The sequence below is a fragment of the Helianthus annuus genome, chromosome 15, assembly GCF_002127325.2.
Source record: "Helianthus annuus cultivar XRQ/B chromosome 15, HanXRQr2.0-SUNRISE, whole genome shotgun sequence".
NCBI lineage: Eukaryota > Viridiplantae > Streptophyta > Magnoliopsida > Asterales > Asteraceae > Helianthus > Helianthus annuus.
In genome coordinates, this window is record NC_035447.2 from 28,544,489 (window position 1) to 28,559,731 (window position 15,243).

A 15,243-nucleotide genomic window follows, 5' to 3' on the forward strand; every position below is an offset into this window, starting at 1 on the left:
CCTTTTTGTTCCCTACTCGCCCTTATTGCCTTGGTAACAATGTTTTCCTGAAAAAGGGGTTTTACAGTTCTCGAGAGCATTAATGGCGATGCCTATATATATTCTCATGCAACTTCTTCTTTAGGCACTTTCTGAGAAACCTTTCATCTTCCTCATCCATTTCTTCTTTAAAAGTTCTGCACATGTTCTTCTTTGATCCCCATGTCCATCGGCGAAAACCCAGAGAATCTAGAGGAGATGTCATCTGCTTTACCTTCCATAAAATGGTCTGAAGAGATCTTTAACGATCTGGTTAAAAGCTTCAAATTTCCGGCGAGTTGGGGTGCGATGTACCCTCAAGAAGGGCAAACGGCGGCTCAAGCTCCGCCTTACTCTGTGTCACACCCCAACCAATGGCGGAAACATCGGGATGAGACGAAGTGTGAAGATTGCTAGAGGCATCATAACGCTATTTGTGACAATATTTAGAAAATCCAAATTTCATTTCATTTCATAACTTCAAATAGTCAACATTACAAGAAATTCAAATACAACAAGTTTAACATAACAACATGATATCATAACAAAATTTGATACAACATATTAAACCCTAACGTCTATATGTGTATCTAGGCATCAACGCTACTTCTTTTCTTAGCATCGTCCTCATCAACCTGTAACATGTTTAAAATAATTCAATGCAAAAGCAAAGGCGAGTATACAAGTTTGGTACATACATAGCATAAGATAAAAGTGTGAACAATTCCTCATAGCAAGCATGCGATTCAAGAAAACATTAAATATGGCATGTGTCTAACATATCAAACCAAGAAAACGCAACTTGCTCATGACATAACCAAAGTTTCAGTAGAGGCGGGTCGTTAATCCTATAGCGCTACATATGTCAAGGTTTGGCTCGTACGAAGTTAATGATAAGTTCAACACATAAGAATCACCCAAATTTAAAGTATCAAGTCATCACATATACAAGCATGTTATAGGAATGTTCATGTGTTTAGACAAAAGTTCATGTGTAAGTTTCAATAGGTAAACATGTTACACCCCAAAAGTGGTAAAAATAAAAGGGGAAAAGTACGAGTATACTCACGGTTTACAAGTGGTGACTTGAAGTTCCGAGAGCAAGTTTGTAGATGAATTAGTTCGGAGCACCTTGTCCTTCTACACAAGGAAACGTAGGTGTGTGAGTTTGGCGTATAACGGAAGATTATAGATTCGGAGTTTTTGAAATATATAGAAAGTAATATAAGTGAAAATAATCATCTCGTACACATAACTCTTGTTCTTGACACTATTAAACTCAAAAGAGTTGGTATGATTTCATGGATTCTAAGATCCATTAGAGTCGTAACAAGGGCATGGTCATAGATGATGTAACGTCCACTTAACAAATAACTATTAAGTCATCATCAAGTCTTAGTTACTTAGATGTATACGTATAGAATAACTTAGATATCATATAGTTTTACAAGTCTTAAGATTCAAGCATGAGGTAGGAGATTAATGTCTCCATTTAGGTACCTCTTTGTGTCATAGAATACATACATGAGGTAGGAAGAACAAGCTTCCATTTAGGCACCTCTATTGTTCACCACTACACTTGTTGTTATAAACAACAAGGAGGGTCATGAACATACAGGTATTAAGGTATTAACAACAACTAATCTATAGTAAAACATCAAGTAATGAGTGGATTCTTATGAAGGATAGCCCAAGCTAATCCAACCATCACACATTCAACAAGTTTCACACTTGAACATTACTTGTGGGTAAAACCCTAATTAAAACAGAAGTTTTATGAGGTTTTAACCTCTGATTTAGATGTCTCAACCATGTTTTTAAGCCTAACCAACCATAAGAGGGGTTGTAAGCATTAGGACATTGGTTTGAGATGTGTTTCACACAAGTTAGATGAAGTTTGCATAAGTTTGAAACAAAACAGAAAGTTTTTGGTCACGGAGCAATTCCAGGTCTGATTTCTCCAAGGAGAAGTCAAGGAATCAAACTACATGATTAACCAAGCAAGTAGGAAAAAGAATCAAGCAATTTCGTTAAGAAATGAGCAAGTTATACCACTTTTAGTGTAGGTGTATCAATCTGCCCGAAAATGCAGCTTTGTGCTTGAATTTGGGAGTGTTTTGGTGAAGTTTGAGAGTGGTGAAAGTGTCCAAGTGCTTGGGGGAGCTTGGGTACTTATAGGGGAGTGATTAGGGTTGATTAGAGGTGATTACAAGAGCCAAAACTCGGTTTAAACTCAAGAATCCCGCCCAAAAACGAAGCTGGTCGCGACCTTTCAAGAGTCTGCTGAACATGGACCTCACGCGGCCCGCCTGGGATATCCAGGTAAGTTCACGCGGGGCGTGAGCCTCTTGTGGTTCTGAATAAGTTTCATTTTTTTACAATTTGGCCCCTGGAGTTGCGTAATTGATGCATTTAAGGGGTTTTAAGGGCCATTCTTGTTACAAAAGCATAGATTAGGTTATGATTAAGTATGAGGAGTATAAACCAAAAATAATAAAGCGTAATAGTATCAAATCAAGTGTCGTTCTTGTTCAAAACACGTTCAAGGTATAAGTTTAGTTAAATTACAAGTTTCGCACATAGTTTCCAAGAATCACGATTAAACATAGTTTGATTCACCAAATCGAACATACGAGTATACATAGAATGTGTTTAACATAGATGTAACAAAATATAAGCTTCATTAATGATCCAAGTCTCGGTTTGATAATGATTACAAAGAAAGAAACGATTACAAGAATACAAGTTTCCAAAAATAGAAATCCAAGCAATGGTTTCTAAATAGGGAAATTATGAAAACGCAGGGCGTTACAGTCTCCCCTCCTTTAGGAAATTTCGTCCCGAAATTTAGGAAGACGGAAGGTTTGAAAAAGTTTTGGTAATAAGGTCCAAAAAGGTCTTCAAAACACTGAATTTCTCATGGCACGTTTTACGAGAGTTTGGTAACATGGTGAAAACACTTATATATAGGAAGTACCAGCGGCGTATCCACCATCTTTTGACCATGTGACGTCCGTTTCGTATCCGGTGTCTTACCATACACAATAGTACACTCTATGGTTCTCATACGACTATCACTATAATCCCGTGTGCACCCGCGATTACATTGATCGTCACATGATCCGCATAACTTGTACTAGTTGTGTATGAATTAAGGTATAAATAAATTCAAAAAAATAAGATTGCGTGCATAGAGGCATAGCATATAAGCATGCTTGTGTTCCAAATAGTATGACAACGTAAGCGAATCTCTCGGGTTTCGCCCGCGTATAGTGCGAAAGTATAAATTTTGTGTAAAAAAAAAGCATGAGCATAGCATAAATTTAAATACGAGCGCGCACGAGAGCATAAACACAAAACGCATGCCAGAGGTATGAGTAAAAGTATAAGCATAGTGTGTATGAAAAAAAAAAGAGTATAAATGTGAGTACAAATTTGAGCATAAACGAATGAATGTGATCGTAAACGTAAATCGTATGAATGAGAGTATATATATAAGTACGAGTCTAACATAATCGTATAAATGCGAGCATAACTATGAATTTAAGTATAACCATAATGGTATTGGTATGAGGAAAATATATGGATGTGAATATAAGTTTAAGCATAGTTGTATAGGTACAAGTACCAGTAGGATATATGAGTATAAACATAAATATGAATATTAGCGTAAACGTAATAGTGGGTGTAAGTATAATTGTATTATTATGAATATAAATTTGGACCTAAGTATGGCGTAAATGAATAATTTGTGAACATGAGTATAATATCAGGTGTATGAATCTGTATATGATTATGAAAATAAGCACAAATGTGTAAGCGTAAGATGTATGAATACGAATATGGATATGAGTGTAATAAGTAATAATTTTGTATGTGGTATTAACCGTAATATACGAATTTAAGCATGTAAAAAGGCCGGGAAGTTTTGAGTATAACAACAAAATGAGGGGTATATGCGAATTTGTCGTGAGATGTAAACTAAAACACATAAGTTAGTATGCATGTATAGTTGTTTGAGCAAGGCGTGAAGTTTAATTAAAATCAAAGTAAACTGAGTTGACATGAAATATAGAATCTAGTTCATAAATGTAGAGAGAGTATAAAATACCTATTGGTTATGTGTGTTATACTTTGTGAAAGAAGGGAATGCTACTCTTGTTTTTAAAAGGACTTTCATACGTTGAAGATGGTTGGTTCTTACGAAGTTTCCTTGCCCACACATTTTAAATTAAACTGACGTGTCGAATAATGGTTGAAAAGGTTCTAGAAGTAAATAAGTTTGCATCGTTTTAAATGATCTTGCATTAAAGAAGAAATTCGAATTTTAGACATTTTTGTGACAACGTTGATTCGTAAGAAAAGGATTTTGGTATACGATCTTAGTGATTGTTGAAAAAGCGTTTTTAATAAAACATTTTACTGGTTTTGAAAGAAATTTTAGTATATGATTGAATAACATTGGTAGTATTTTATAGGTGTGCGGGAAAAGTTGATTTGATTCCTAATTGAAAATAGAAGATCTCTAATTTAAGGATATAAGATGAGCCTTTTTCAGTAGTTACGTTGAATACCAAATTTCGTGGGCACTGGATTTATTAAACCAACTAGGTTGTAAATTTTGAAAATCGAGAAATAAGCGGTTATGGTAAAGGTTAAGAATTTCGTGTGTATGAGCTATATAAAATAGTAGAATAAGAAATTCGTTTATATAAACAGTGCATGTTGAAATAAATAGGGATTTGGCTAATGATAAACGATTTAGATATAAACGTGATCATGTTTACGTAATATAGTCTATTAGGGAAAATATTGGTAACGATCACCTAGGTAAGGGAAATCACCCCTAATTCGTTGGCGAGGTCGTTGTAAGACGAGTAAAGAAACGAAGTTAGTCGTCAAGGTAAGGAAATCAGCCTCATCTTGATGATGTGACTCCATTTATTGTTACAAGGGGTAAAAATAAAATTATGTGAAATCATGTATGCGAATAATGTATAAATGTATGATAAAGTATTTGTACGATACATGTGTAAAAGTGAAATTTCCAAAAATAATTCGAATTCGTAAAGAGGGAATAGGTGAGACTTGGTCATAATGTTTGTTTAAGAAGATGAAATTGATCACATAGCATAAAGGGTCACATAGCATAAAGATTCAAGTTGATTTGCATAGCATAAAAGTTTAAACGTTTCATATAGCATAGTCATGAATTCCACATAGCATAACATGAATAAACGAAAGCATTGTAAATTTAGTTTGTTCACGAGGATTATTATTGTTTGTGATTGCGGTAACGTGCGAAATGATTTAAAACGACATTTCGAAACGAATGAACGTTCAAGTATAAAATCACATATAAATTGAGATACATAAAAGAGAGGCTCAATAAAACATAGGAATGTTTCGGGTAGAGAAACGTCGACAATTCCAAAGTGGGTCGAAAGTCCTTTCGATTTAGAGATATTGTGCTTTGGCCTATAAGTAAGATACTCTCGTCGAGAAGCGATTAACGGTATCTTACCCTTCCGGTTACTACACATCTCTAAATGATTGGAACATTCGGGACTTTGGCGAGAATAAAAATCAAGGAATGGAACTTAATCGACAAGATGCGGGTTTCACCCCTAACTTGACGATTTCGTACCCTAAATGTGGTTGGTAATTGTCGGCCAAAATAAAATTTTGACACTTTGACAAGGGTCCACTAGAGTTGAAATGGAAATTACCATTAAGTTGTGGATGTCACTCCTAGCTTAATGGTGAAATTTCGTGCAAAAATAGATTAAAGGTAGAGTGAGAGTCGTTTACCAAATTGTGGGTTTCACGCCTATTTTGGTAAAGTTGTCTCGTTGATGTTATAAGAGTATAAAATAGCATAAGTGTATTCGTGTTAGCCTTAGGAAAGGCGCATAAGTTTAATAACAAGAAATGTAGCTAGGAAGCATGCATGGTAGAGTACAAAAGTTTTAAACAACAAATAAGAGACAAAGTTCCTAAAACTATAGACTAGGGCAAAAGCATAGCAATTTTCCTAATTCCCTATAGTTATGGCTCTGATACCAATCTGTCACACCCCAACCAATGGCGGAAACATCGGGATGAGACGAAGTGTGAAGATTGCTAGAGGCATCATAACGCTATTTGTGACAATATTTAGAAAATCCAAATTTCATTTCATTTCATAACTTCAAATAGTCAACATTACAAGAAATTCAAATACAACAAGTTTAACATAACAACATGATATCATAACAAAATTTGATACAACATATTAAACCCTAACGTCTATATGTGTATCTAGGCATCAACGCTACTTCTTTTCTTAGCATCGTCCTCATCAACCTGTAACATGTTTAAAATAATTCAATGCAAAAGCAAAGGCGAGTATACAAGTTTGGTACATACATAGCATAAGATAAAAGTGTGAACAATTCCTCATAGCAAGCATGCGATTCAAGAAAACATTAAATATGGCATGTGTCTAACATATCAAACCAAGAAAACGCAACTTGCTCATGACATAACCAAAGTTTCAGTAGAGGCGGGTCGTTAATCCTATAGCGCTACATATGTCAAGGTTTGGCTCGTACGAAGTTAATGATAAGTTCAACACATAAGAATCACCCAAATTTAAAGTATCAAGTCATCACATATACAAGCATGTTATAGGAATGTTCATGTGTTTAGACAAAAGTTCATGTGTAAGTTTCAATAGGTAAACATGTTACACCCCAAAAGTGGTAAAAATAAAAGGGGAAAACTACGAGTATACTCACGGTTTACAAGTGGTGACTTGAAGTTCCGAGAGCAAGTTTGTAGATGAATTAGTTCGGAGCACCTTGTCCTTCTACACAAGGAAACGTAGGTGTGTGAGTTTGGCGTATAACGGAAGATTATAGATTCGGAGTTTTTGAAATATATAGAAAGTAATATAGGTGAAAATAATCATCTCGTACACATAACTCTTGTTCTTGACACTATTAAACTCAAAAGAGTTGGTATGATTTCATGGATTCTAAGATCCATTAGAGTCGTAACAAGGGCATGGTCATAGATGATGTAACGTCCACTTAACAAATAACTATTAAGTCATCATCAAGTCTTAGTTACTTAGATGTATACGTATAGAATAACTTAGATATCATATAGTTTTACAAGTCTTAAGATTCAAGCATGAGGTAGGAGATTAATGTCTCCATTTAGGTACCTCTTTGTGTCATAGAATACATAAATGAGGTAGGAAGAACAAGCTTCCATTTAGGCACCTCTATTGTTCACCACTACACTTGTTGTTATAAACAACAAGGAGGGTCATGAACATACAGGTATTAAGGTATTAACAACAACTAATCTATAGTAAAACATCAAGTAATGAGTGGATTCTTATGAAGGATAGCCCAAGCTAATCCAACCATCACACATTCAACAAGTTTCACACTTGAACATTACTTGTGGTAAAACCCTAATTAAAACAGAAGGTTTATGAGGTTTTAACCTCTGATTTAGATGTCTCAACCATGTTTTTAAGCCTAACCAACCATAAGAGGGGTTGTAAGCATTAGGACATTGGTTTGAGATGTGTTTCACACAAGTTAGATGAAGTTTGCATAAGTTTGAAACAAAACAGAAAGTTTTTGGTCAATTTCGGAGCAATTCCAGGTCTGATTTCTCCAAGGAGAAGTCAAGAAATCAAACTACATGATTAACCAAGCAAGTAGGAAAAAGAATCAAGCAATTTCGTTAAGAAATGAGCAAGTTATACCACTTTTAGTGTAGGTGTATCAATCTGCCCGAAAATGCAGCTTTGTGCTTGAATTTGGGAGTGTTTTGGTGAAGTTTGAGAGTGGTGAAAGTGTCCAAGTGCTTGGGGGAGCTTGGGTACTTATAGGGGAGTGATTAGGGTTGATTAGAGGTGATTACAAGAGCCAAAACTCGGTTTAAACTCAAGAATCCCGCCCAAAAACGAAGCTGGTCGCGACCTTTCAAGAGTCTGCTGAACATGGACCTCACGCGGCCCGCCTGGGAAATCCAGGTAACTTCACGCGGGGCGTGAGCCTCTTGTGGTTCTGAATAAGTTTCATTTTTTTACAATTTGGCCCCTGGAGTTGTGTAATTGATGCATTTAAGGGGTTTTAAGGGCCATTCTTGTTACAAAAGCATAGATTAGGTTATGATTAAGTATGAGGAGTATAAACCAAAAATAATAAAGCGTAATAGTATCAAATCAAGTGTCGTTCTTGTTCAAAACACGTTCAAGGTATAAGTTTAGTTAAATTACAAGTTTCGCACATAGTTTCCAAGAATCACGATTAAACATAGTTTGATTCACCAAATCGAACATACGAGTATACATAGAATGTGTTTAACATAGATGTAACAAAATATAAGCTTCATTAATGATCCAAGTCTCGGTTTGATAATGATTACAAAGAAAGAAACGATTACAAGAATACAAGTTTCCAAAAATAGAAATCTAAGCAATGGTTTCTAAATAGGGAAATTATGAAAACGCAGGGCGTTACACTCTGTTTGGGGACTATTTTGCCGAGGGAAACTTCCGGCTGCCATTAACGGAATTTGTTCTTGAAGTTTTGAGTTACTATAAGTTTCATATTTCTCAGTTGAATCCCATGGGGATGGTTCGGATCCGGCATTTTGAATTCCTTTGCCAATCGATGCATATTGAGCCCTTGGTTGACCGATTTCGAGTATCCTATCAGCTGCATTGTTCTCAAGGTTTCTACTCATTTGCGCAACGTCCAATAGCCAAGAAAATTCTGCTTGTACCTCCGAAATCGTTCCATGAATGGAAAACCAAGTTCTTTTACATCAAAAGAGGAGTGATTCTGGTGAAGATGAGCTTCCGAGGTGCAGGGGATATTTTGACAGAAACCCTTAAGACTCATGAGACGGAGATATGGTATCAAGATATTAAGGATGTTCCTTCTATTGAACTGCCTGAAAAAGCTCTGGTTGCTGCAAAGATGAGTCAGCACTGGAAAACAGATCGTCATGATAAGACTGTGTATGCAGAAGATGGCAAGAGTAAGTCCTGGAATTTTCTTCTTGTATTATGTGAAGTTGTTTATCATTGATTTTCTTTTTGCATTTGTTTCCTTGTACGTTGTGGCGTACAAGAGAGAAAAAAGGAAAATGTCCATTGTCCAGAAAGGTGCTGATGAGGAGCCGTGGTATCATCAAATAGTGAAGAACTTTGCGCTTCCAAAGGATGCAGATCTGAATGCACAACCATCTGCTGGTGTTGGTATGTTTCTCCTTTATATTTCTTAGGTAATATTGCAATATTACTCTTTGCTGATGTTGCGCTTTGGGTAATATTTCAATATTTCTTCTTTTGGATAGGTGAGTTGATGAATCTAGGCGTAGGCCCGGAATCTAAAAAGAAAAAATGCGGACCTATTGCCACCACTATCTCCAAGAAGGTTGATGCGCCGAAGGCGGATATCCTGAAAGAAGAGAAGAAGAAAGGTACGCGCCTTGTTTCTGAACCTTGGTGTAATTACGTAGTGGTGTTTGACACGTTAGAGGGTCTTGCGCATGTAGCTGTGAAAAAACCCAAACCGGAGCCTCGAGACACCGCGGACATTCCTTTACCAAACCCTGATGATCCCATAGATGTGGAATCTAGTCCTGAACCCTTGGTGAGGACTAAGGTGGTTAAGAGGAAGCAACCGGAAGGTGAAGCTGCAGCGCAGCCCGCAAAGAAGATCACACGAAAGAATATTGGTAAGAAAGGCAATCTAGATGCTTTTGTTGCAAAATTCTCTCCAGGTGAGTGTCTTCTCAAGTTTTCGCCTTTATCATATTATAAGATAACCTTGTTAATTTTTCTTTGCAGAGAAACCTGTTCCTTCCGCTCATGCAGAATCATCATCTGTTTTTAACGATGACCTTCTCCATCACCGCCCCGCGTGTCCATTAAAGAACAGTTGGAGGGTACCAAGACTGTAGAAGCGGAGGTGAAGAAGACTGTGGAGGCGGAAGCGGAAAAAACTGTGGAAATTGAGGTGGAAACAGAGAAAGTTGCGGAGGTGGAGACGGATGATGCTGGTGTTACTAAGCCAAAGTCTCCTAAGGTTGTGGCGTAAGGGCCTGAGAAGATAACATCTGTTAATGAAGAAGAAGTGCCAGTGATAACTGTTCCTTCTTCCTCTACGCCTGCCTCCGAACTTCCCAAAGATGATGTTTAAGAAAATCCAGTCAATGTTGAGCCACAAGGTTTCTTTGCGTATGATGCTGAAAAAGATTCTCCAATCCGCCTGGATGAGACTTCGGGGGATTACTTGTCACATCCCAACCGATGGCGGAATCATCAGGGCGCGGCACTGAGCGAAACAGATTGTCCAATAGAATCCATAACAACTATTAATGACGATATATTTAACGCTAATATCCCATACTACTAACATATAAAGTAATAACAGTCATTACAGATAGCGTGTCTCAAAAACAATACTATTCCGACATCTCAGATTTTTATTCGGTGGGTTTCTAGACTTCCTACTTGATTCATCACAGCATAGCATAACATCATATCAACCTTTCACATACGTTAAAATAAAGTCAATACATAAAATGTAAAGGTGAGTACAGAAGTTTGCATCACATATAGTAGCGAAAAGCGTTTACGCATAACAAGCATGTATCATGTAACGGGCGAAGCATGTAACTATCAAAACTATGTTCACACTTAACCACGAGACTGCGTTGTAGAGTATGCGCGACACATGTTCAGCGAACACGTGAAGCAGAGTGATGTGATCCCTAGCAACCACGAGACTGCGTTGGTTTATAACTTGCATGATCCTTTTACAGCCGATTGAAAATACATATGTTATCGTCTTCATTGTATGTTCTATCCTATTCATCAGTTTAGGTGTTCTGCTTTTGTGAGAAACGCGGGCCCAACCGTGAATGAACCGATTGACGTTTTTAAGTGTGTTTGTTCTTCACGATGATCTCGATGTCTAGATCCAGAATGAGTAGACTCATATCTGGTGCTGGACTGAGAGTAAACTTCTGTATCTTCGACCGACAGGTATGATGGTGAATCATAATGTAACACTCGAGGTATAGATGGAGCTCGCACCTGACCTGCAGTCTACGTGTCTGTGGTGCCGTTTGAGCAATTTGTGCACAAAGTTGTGCATAAACAACGTTCAACGCACCCTGGGACTTAACATACCAAGAGATCGAGGTTTCACCAGGAGGTACAATTGATCTGACCGGAATTTCAGGTTGAACTCCTGGAGTAACAGGATCGTTCACATGATTCACGTCATTCTGAACATCGTTATCATCAGACGCTTCTTCTACGATTCCTTCGACGCGGGAAGCATGAGCAAAATTGCCCTTGTTATCTGGTCGAGGACCCGATGGGTAATTTGACGGACCTTCTGCCATTGAAAACAGAAGAGAGAAAGAAATGAATCGGTCGAGAAGATGAAAATGAAAATAGAAAATCGGTGGGCGCCAATGAAGAAACAGTGGATCTAAATTGACCGAAATCAATCAGATTTGGGGTTTAGTTCCTGCATAAAAAGGTTAATCTTCTCGTCTATTGCTAGTTGAGGGCTACTTCACCGGAGAACAGTGCAAAACAGAAAGCTATTAGACTCGCCACGGGGAGAATGGGGGTTCTCTCCGTGACCACCATCCGGCGTGAGAATAAGTACAGTGATCTCAAAGGAAAAGATGAAGTAGTAGGAGTGAAAGTATGTGAAAGTAGCCTATGAGATCATACCTGAATTCCCATATTTATAACCAAGGTTTTGGCGCCAAAAAAGGTGACGGAGGTAATGACGGAAATTGCCTTTCGTTAGCGGTTACTTCTTTTTCTGTTAATAGTTAACTCCCCATCCATGCACACGGATCGTGGATCTGATCAACGGCTGGGGGAGAGCCACGTGGAAAGTGGTTTTGTGTAGATCTTCCTTTAAGTTATTGCCATTATCGTGATTTAGATGAGTGTCCAGGATGAGGCGCGCGGATCTGATCAACGGCTGGGGGAGAGTCATATTCGGTTGTAACCGAATGAAGGTATGCACGATGATTACTTAGGACCTTCTAGAAGATTTACAGCTGTAAACCGTTGTACCTTTGTCACGTGTCCATTTTGTTGTAACAGAAAATATTCCTTTTGTTCAAGTCCTGATTTCATGCGCGTGGACATGTTTAGGATTTTATCTTCAAGCTTAACTGTTCCCTTGTGCGAGCCCGCGCAAGGGTGTTAGTTGAATATTTGTCTTTCCTTTCTCTGGCGCATGGTTATCGAATACTGATCTTTCCAAATCTTGTTTTGAACCGCTGCGCGGACGCGCAGGGTTTTGTTCAAGATGTTTCTGGAATGAAGTTATGGCATGGTCCTATACGCTTGCGCGAGGTTTTTAGGACCATACCCCTTCATATCTCTCTCTCTCTCTCTATATATATATATATATATATATAATTTAATAAAAACACATTTTTCTTTAAATTAAGTTTACTTTTCAAAAACCTCCCGCATCCAAGTCTCTATTTATTTCTCTATCATACTCACAAACACTTATTTTACTATTTCTTTCTCTTTCATACACACTCACAATAAAAATATAGAAACTTGGATATGAGCTTCTAAGAGCATTCACATTTGACCCTCTATAATAACACTTTCTATATAATATAGAGGACAAACAAAAACCCCACTATAATTGAATCTCTATATAATAGAGAAAAAAATATAGATACTAAGAGTATTCACATTGGAACCTTTGTATTTGGACATTCTATATAATATAGAAGAAAAGGTAGAAGAAACAACAAAAAAACCACTACATTTAATCTTTATAGTAGAGAAAATTTTAAAGAGAATAAACTATACCTCTATATTTAGAGGGTTATATTCAACTCTCTATTTTTTATGAGGGTGTAGGAAAGAGAAAATAATAATAAAATAAGTTAATGTGAGTAAAATAGAGGTAGAGGGTTTCTAGACATTAACAAAATTTAGAGAAAAATATACTTATAGATGGAGATGGAGTGTCCAATGTGAATGCTCTAAAGGCCCATATTCAAACCTTTATATTTTTGTTGTGAGTGTGTAGGGTAGAGAAAGAAATAATAAAATAAATGTTTGTCTGTAAGACAGAGATGTAGATAGAGAGTTATATGTGGAAGATTTTTTTAAAAGTAAATATAATTTAGAGAAAAAAAATGTTTTTTTATTAAATTATATAGATATAGATGGAGTTAAGGGTTCCAATTTGAATGCTCTGAATATAGAGGGTTACTTCAATATCTATAAAGCTTTCTCTATTATAAAGATTACAATGTATTGTTGTTTTTTTTATGTTTTCTCTATTTCTTTCACTATATTATATAGAATACACTAATAAAGAGTCTCTAATATAAATATTTACAAGAGATACAAAAATATAATGAGTTAAGTTCACGTACAAAGTGTCTTATCGTACAAAACGTACGAAAGACATGAAAAAACCAAAAAAACATGGTGACATTTTTGTAATTATTTACTCGTAGAGTAATTATCAAAATTACTCTACAAATGATCTGTAAAGTAATTTTGATTTTGTAGAATAATTTTGTAAAATGTTCTTGTAGGGTAATTTTGATCTTATAGAGTAATTTTGTAAAGTATCATAATTACTTTACAAATGTTTTTGTATGGTAATTTTAATCTTGTAAGATAATTTTGTAGAGTATCATAATTACTCTACAAATGATTTTGCAGAGTAATTTTGAATTGTATGTTGTTTGATAAACTTGCAAAGTAATTTTGATACACTTGTAGAGTAATTTTGATAATTACTCTACAAAATCAAAATTACTCTACAAGAACATTTTACAAAACTGCTCTACAAGATCAAAATTACTCTACAGGATAATTTGTAGAGTAATTTTGATAATTTATACTAATCACGAAAATGCCACCGTATTTTTTAGCAAAACCTTCCGTTCGTATGTTTCGTAAAAATATAATAGAGTAAACTGCCATTTTGGTCCCTGAGGTTTGGTCACTTTTGTCACTTTAGTCCAAAACTCAAACCTTTTGCATCTGGGTCCCTGTGGTTTCAGTTTTATTGCCATTTTGGTCCAAAAATGAAATCAGGTCATATTTGTCTTATAAAATCTTGCAATTTTTTCATTTTCCTCAAGGGCAAATCAGATCATATTTGTCTTACTAGTAAGGTGCCCGCGCGATGCGGCGGCAGCGACACTTTGCATTGCGGCACTCATTTCTGGTAGTTTTTTTTTATTCGTATAATATTTATGGTAGGGTTATTGTGGTGGATATACGTCATAAGTATTACACATGTCTAGTAATTATTACATTTAGAATTTAAATTATCAAGTTAAAGAAATCGTTGATGCAATAAAGTACCACACGAATAAGAAAAAAATAAGTCTTAAACACAAATAAAAGTTATATTAAGTAGCACACGAATAAAGAAATATAAGTCTTAAAATATAAAAGTTGAAAACTAAAAGCTCAAGTGTCAAGTACTTTGCATCATGATGAGATCAATTTAGTAATTATACGGCTTAAATATCTCAAGGATGTCATCTATTTTTGTCACACCACCATTTGTCATCATCAAGATCAGCGTCCTCCGGAATTTCTTGTATCTCTTCTTGTTTGATTTTTACATCCTTTGGAGGATGAATGAGTTTTTTTCTTTGTTCTCCTCTTTAACTGATACATCATCAGTAGTAGCTGGCTGGAGCAGTTTGGGAACTGGAAAAAATGTTAAGTATTTTAGTTACATATTTTTATCATGTTACCGTTGTATATAATATAGGATAAAAACCGACGTTCACATTTAAACATAATATAAAAACAAAAAAACAAACAATATATCATGTTTTAGAAACATTCATACATGTGTAAAGATCTTAAAGGATGAATATTGAAGCTCCAAAACCACTAAATAATAAATAAGATGAATGTTAAGTGTGAGCATAGAAGAATAAATCAAAGTTATACACAACAGAAAATTGAAGTACCTGTAAACTAACAAGAAATTTCTTTATGTGAAAAAAACTAATGAATTATACTATATCTAAAGAACAAGAAATTTCTTGAAGTGAAAAAAAAAAAACCAATGAATTATACTATATTTATATAGAACCCATAAACCAACGAATTAAATAACATGTAGTTTTTTTCAACTAACTAATATTATCTATAAGAGTATTTTTGAA